Below are 6,000 nucleotides of genomic sequence, written 5' to 3' on the forward strand. Positions count from 1 at the left end.
GGGGGCCGGGGGCGGGCGGCTGTTCAGAGCATCTTCCCTCTGATCACGCCCCTGTGCCCCATCCCCAGCAGCCAGCATCCTTTGAAATGAGAAGGCTCTTGGGTGTGTGTCCCGCGTGATTCCAGCAGTCTGGCTGCCTGAGCAGCCAGGTAAGACAGGTTCACCCAAAACCACCGGCCTCACACTTTCCTTCTCATCTTTAATCGGCCGGATCGGCACCTGAAACAGGGAGGAGCCATCATCGAAAGCGACAACCATGGCGAGGGAAACCCGCGTGCTGACCCTGAGTGTGATGTGTGGCTCCAGCTGGAGCTGGGTTCCCTAGTCTGGAACCAATTCTCCTTCCTTCTTCTCCTATTGCCCCTGCCATCTCCTGCAATTGCTGAAGTGGATGTCTGCAAACATTCGGCTGAAGTAAAAGCTGGGCTTCCATTTCAATCAGCTTGTGGCAACATCAGGCAGAGTGGGGCAGAGATTTGGAGCCAAAAATAAAAGGTTTGCATTGTGGTCGCCCTACACCTGGACATGGCAATTTTATAGCACACAGATGATGATTTTTTTAGTTGAAGCTGAAATTCACATAAATACAGTTAACCATATTAAAGTAAATAAATCAGTTGTTTTTGGTATATTAATAATGTTGCACAACCACCACCTCTCTCTAGTTTCAAAGCTTTTCATCATCCCATAAAAACATCCTGTACCTAGCAAGTAATCAGTCCTCATTCCTCACATCCCCTGGTAAATGCGTATCCATTTTCTATCTCCATGGATTTGCCAATTCTGGATAATTCATATAAAAGGACTCATACAATATGTGACCTGTTGTGTCTGGCTTCCTTTATTTAGCATAATGTTTTGAGGTCCACCCAAGTTGTAACATGTATCAGTACTTCTTTCTTGGCCTCATAACATTTCCTTTTATGCATATACCACATATTATTTATTCATTTATCATTGATCGATATCTGAGCTGTTTCCATTTGGGGGCTATTATGAATAATGATGCTCTGAACATTCATATACAAGTTTCTATGTGAATATATGTTTTCATTCTTTTTGGGGGGTGGATATATACCTAGTATTGGAATTGTTGGTCAGTGATTCTAGAGGCAGGGCAGGAATAAAGATGCAGACATAGAGAATGGACTTGAGGACACAGGGAGGGGGAAGGGGAAGCTGGGATGAAGTGAGGGAGTGGCATGGACATATGTACGCTACCAAATGTAAAATAGATAGCTAGTGGGAAGCAGCCGTATAGCACAGGGAGATCAGCTCGGTGCTTTGTGACCACCTAGAGGGGTGGGATAGGGAGGGTGGGAGGGAGATGCAAGAGGGAGGAGATATGGGGATATTTGTATATGTATAGCTGATACACTTTGTTATACAGCAGAAACTAACACACCATTGTAAAGCAATTATGCTCCAATAAAGATGTTAAAAATATTTTAATATTAATTATATATTTATTTTAATGTGTATTTTGTATGTTTATATATAACACAGTAAGCCCTTAATTATATATATTGTTTCTCAAGACAGCTCTAAGTAAAATTAAATCAGTTTAAAGAAAATATCAAATACAATGGAAATACAAGTGGTAGGTATATGTGGCCCAGACTGTGTAGGTGATACAGGAATTATTTGGGAAACACTTAGGCAGACAAATAGCTCAATGGAAGATATTCAGTCTCCTCATTCTTAAAATAGGACATAATAACCACTCATGGGTTTTTATAAGGTTGAAATTAGATGACAAATGTGAAACCTCCCCAGTGTCCTCAGCTTAGGCGTACAGATGGAATCCCATAAGCATTGTTTACCTAACTTTCCAGCATAATCATATGACCTCAGTTCCCTTCAAAGTGCCCCCTATGTTGCAGTATTATTTCTGGGAATTTTTTGAGCTACTGACACCCAAGATGGAGACATAGTCCAGGCCATCTCAAACCTATAAAACCCTCAGGTGCCTAGTTGGTTTGGTGCAAACTTCTGACTCCCCAGCAGGTTCCAGAGAAGAGTTCCCTTTAGCTTCTGCTCCAGATTCTTCGACTTCTAAGTTTGGCCCATAGTCTGTGACTATGGCCATAGCTATGACTCCACCAATGCCTATTCCTCTGCGTCAGACTTCAGCCAAAAAAGGAAAAAGTCCAGTGTGAGCAAATTGATGCTTGCAGCCCAACCCACTCAACCCCTTTTAGATAGAGCAGGGCAAACCTGAGTTCCCCATAAGAACAACTAGAGTCATACTGGCACATGGTAGGGGCTTATCAAAAGTTCTTCACTTCCCTTATTAGGGTTTGAAATCCAGGTGCCCTGACAACCCCTCCAGGGCTCTCACATGCATGAGGCATGGTGACATCTCCCTGGCCTAATACCCATGAGTAGCACTTGGGCAGTCACAAAGTACCTTTCCATATATCTTCAAAAATTCTCATATACCTCCTGGGAGGTTTGCAGTATGAGCTTCCTCTCACAGATGAGGCAACCGAGACTAAAGAAAGGTCAAATAACTTTGCCATCACTAGAGATAGTCACTGGAAATGCCAGATATTATAAGCTGAATTGTGTCCCTCTCCCCCAAAATCCATATGATGAAGTCCTAACTCCCAGCACCTCAGAATGTGACTATGTTTGGAGATAGGGTCTTCAGAGAGGTAATTAGGTTAAAATGAGGTCAATGGAGTGGGCACTAATCCAATAGGACCAATATCCTTATAAGAAGAGAAAATTTGGAGACAGGTATGCACACAGGGAGAATGCCATGTGAACAAAAAGGCAGAGATCAGGGTGATGCTTCTATAAGTCATGTGATGCCAAAGATTGCCAGCAAACCCCAGAAGCTAGGAGTGGGGCATGGAACTGATTCTTTCTCACAGTTCTCAGAGGGAAGCAACCCTGCTGATATCTTGATCTTGGACTTCTGGCCTCCTGAAAGGTGAGATGATACATTTCTATTGTTTAGGCCCTTAGTTCACAGTATTTTGTTATGGAAGCCCTAGCAAACTGATACAGCAGGATTCAATCCCAATTCTATTTTAAAGCACAGCACTCACCACCCACCTACAAGCAGGCTTAGAACAAAGAATATACATATGTGCACGCACACGCACACACACACACACACACACACACACACTCCCTTTAAACCACCAAAAAATTTCAGAAACTAAAGTTCATGTACAACTTTCAAAGGACTACTACTCAGGTCAGCATGTAGCACCTGTTACGTTTTATTTTATTCACAGTTCTAAGTAGTTTGACAATATATTTTCCAGCCAGTTAGGAAAGAGATGAACTAACATGTACCAGGTACTGTGTTTATGGTTCACAGTTACTGTAGGCCATTTGCATCTAACAAAACTCCTCTGATTTAAAATGTTTATTCCAACGTTTATGATAAGTTGTGTCTAAGAAGAGACAGGCATTCCAAAAAAATTAGTACCCCAGAGTAAACAAAGAGAAAATCTTACGTACATAAACATATTCTCAGGGGACTACGCATTTCAATGCAACTTAAGGGTACATATGATGATTGTACAAATATCATGAACATGAAGATAATTTTCCAGGAAAAAGTTTTTCCATCTAAGAACACAGGAAAATGTGCTTCATTGCTATGAAAGAATTCATCAAGAATAGGATCATTCTAAATGTAAAAGTTTAAAGGAGCCAAGTTTTACCAATTCCGAGAAAATGATTCACTCTAGAAAATGTAGTTTCCTGAGATTCGAGAAGGTAAGCATTGTGTGAACTCACATTACCATGTTCTCTACTGCAATATTACTTAGGCATGGTCACCTGGAGAGCAAGGCAAAAGAACTTAAGTTACAGTGGTGTAAACAGTGTTCCCAGGAAGGTCTCACGCTCCAAGGTCTCCAAGATGCCAGAAAGGACATCTCCTCCAGTCCACCATGGTATTTGGAAATAAAACATAACCCCTGTAGTCATCTTTTACAAATGTTCCCTATTTGATGAGTTATCAGGAACCAAGTACAAAATAAAACAACAAAGACCCAAGAGAATGACCTGAAGAGAGACTAGGATGAAACAACACAAGACAGGAACAACTTTTTTCAGGAAATAAACTTGGGTGCAAAATAGTCAATTTTATCTTTCTAGAAATCAGCTGAATCTTTATACCTTTGCACCTGGCGGCTGAAAACTCCAGCTAGGCACTTCCAGGTAAACATTTTTGTGTTAGTTTTCTGTGGCTGCTGTCAAAGTACCACAAGTTCCTTTCATTTTCTCATAGTTGTGGAGGCTAGAAGTCCAAGATCAAGGCATTGGCAGGGTTGACTCCTGGCTGTAAGGGAAGTATCTGCCACAAGCCTCCCTCTTTGGTTTGTAGATGGATGTTGTTTGGGTGTCAACTGTATCCCCCCAAAATTCATACGTTGAAGACTTAAACCCCCAGTACTCCAGAATGTGACTGTATTTGGAGATAAAGAGGTGATTAAGTTAAAATCAGGTCCTGTGGGTGGGCCCTGATCCAATAACATGACTGAAAGAGGAGAGTAAGAGACAGACACAAACAGGGAGACCGTGTGAGGACACAGAAAGAAGACAGCCTTCGACAAGCCAAGGAGAGAGTCCTCGGAAGAAATCCACCCTGCTGACATTTTGATCTCAGGCTTCTCAAACAGAATCATGAGAAAATACACGTCTGTTTTTCAAGCCGCCCAGTCTGTGGCACTTTGTTACTGCTGCCCAAGCAGACTAATAGAGTCATCTTCTCCCTCTGTCCCTTTACATCGTCTTCCTTCCACATGTGTCTGTCTCTGTGTCAAGAATCTTTCTTTTCACTGGGGTAACCGTCATATTGTATTAGCAGCCACACTGGTGGTCTGATTACCTCTGTAAAGACTCTGCCTCCAAACAAGGTCACGTTAAGAGGTATTGGGCATTAGGACTTTAACACGCATCTTTTGGCGTCACACTTCAACCCATAACAATTATTTCAGCTTTAAACACTGTTGAACTATTCTTTTTTCCAAACTACACAACTTGGCCAATAAACATCATAAGAGAGAGGGCTTTAGTTTCTTCATCTATGAGGAAATGAGGGGAGTGAACACGTGACACCGAGTTCTGACTTTCTATGACCCGAAGCCACCATGACTTTCCTTAAATGCTTGCACTGTTTCTCTTCAAGACAATGAACCTGATTGATTCCTGCTAGATTTAAGGAAATGGCCTCTGGGTTTCCCTTAACTTTAATTTAGAGTGATTCCAGTGTGGTAAAGGCCCCGTTCATATTAGTGCTTTGCTGAGGGCTACGTACAGTATGCTTGCTCACGAGAGGAGGACAGGAAAAGTGCCAAGAACAGTATCACAGGCGGGAGGTTTGGGCAGTGAGTCAGTGAACAGAGGCTAACGCCTGCAGAAGGGATTTGTTGTAGAGTTTGGCTGACATCCTGCCATCAGTTAGGGCAGTTACCAGTGTTACTATCTCTGCTTGACAGGGTATAAGTGAAGGAAACCCAGGCTTCAGAATCAGACAGCCCTTAGTCACGTTCCTGCTCTGAGATGCTTGAGGCCTGTAACTCTGTCCAAGCCAACTCCAAGCAAAATGGGTTAGTGATTCCTAACCCATTAAATTAAATTAAATGAGGCATGCTCATTGACTTTTAGTAAATGTCAAAAACATACCAAAAAACAGCAAATCAAAAAATACTGTGTCCTTTCCCTGTTGTGCAACTTACATGAGTCTTCACTGAAGAATCAGTACAACTTTAGGACAGTTATAAAGAAAAGGAAAACACACTAGCTATACCTTCCTTGCCTCCGTGTTCACTGTTCCTGTATTAAAAGTCTTCAATGAGGAAAGATCAGTATAATAAGCCATTCAATTATGAATTCATTTTTAAAGCAGGGAAGGCTGATTAATTTGTTAATGGATGAGTGTACTCACTGGTTAATGAATTTTATAATTTGGTTAAATTCTGTACCTGTTCAATGAGGTTTTATTTTATGCATATTCACTTAGCACAGGTATTC

Source organism: Delphinapterus leucas, chromosome 5 (genome assembly GCF_059928025.1).
Source record: "Delphinapterus leucas isolate spDelLeu-1000000601 "Yukka" chromosome 5, BTC_Dleu_Yukka2, whole genome shotgun sequence".
Taxonomy (NCBI): Eukaryota; Metazoa; Chordata; class Mammalia; order Artiodactyla; family Monodontidae; genus Delphinapterus; species Delphinapterus leucas.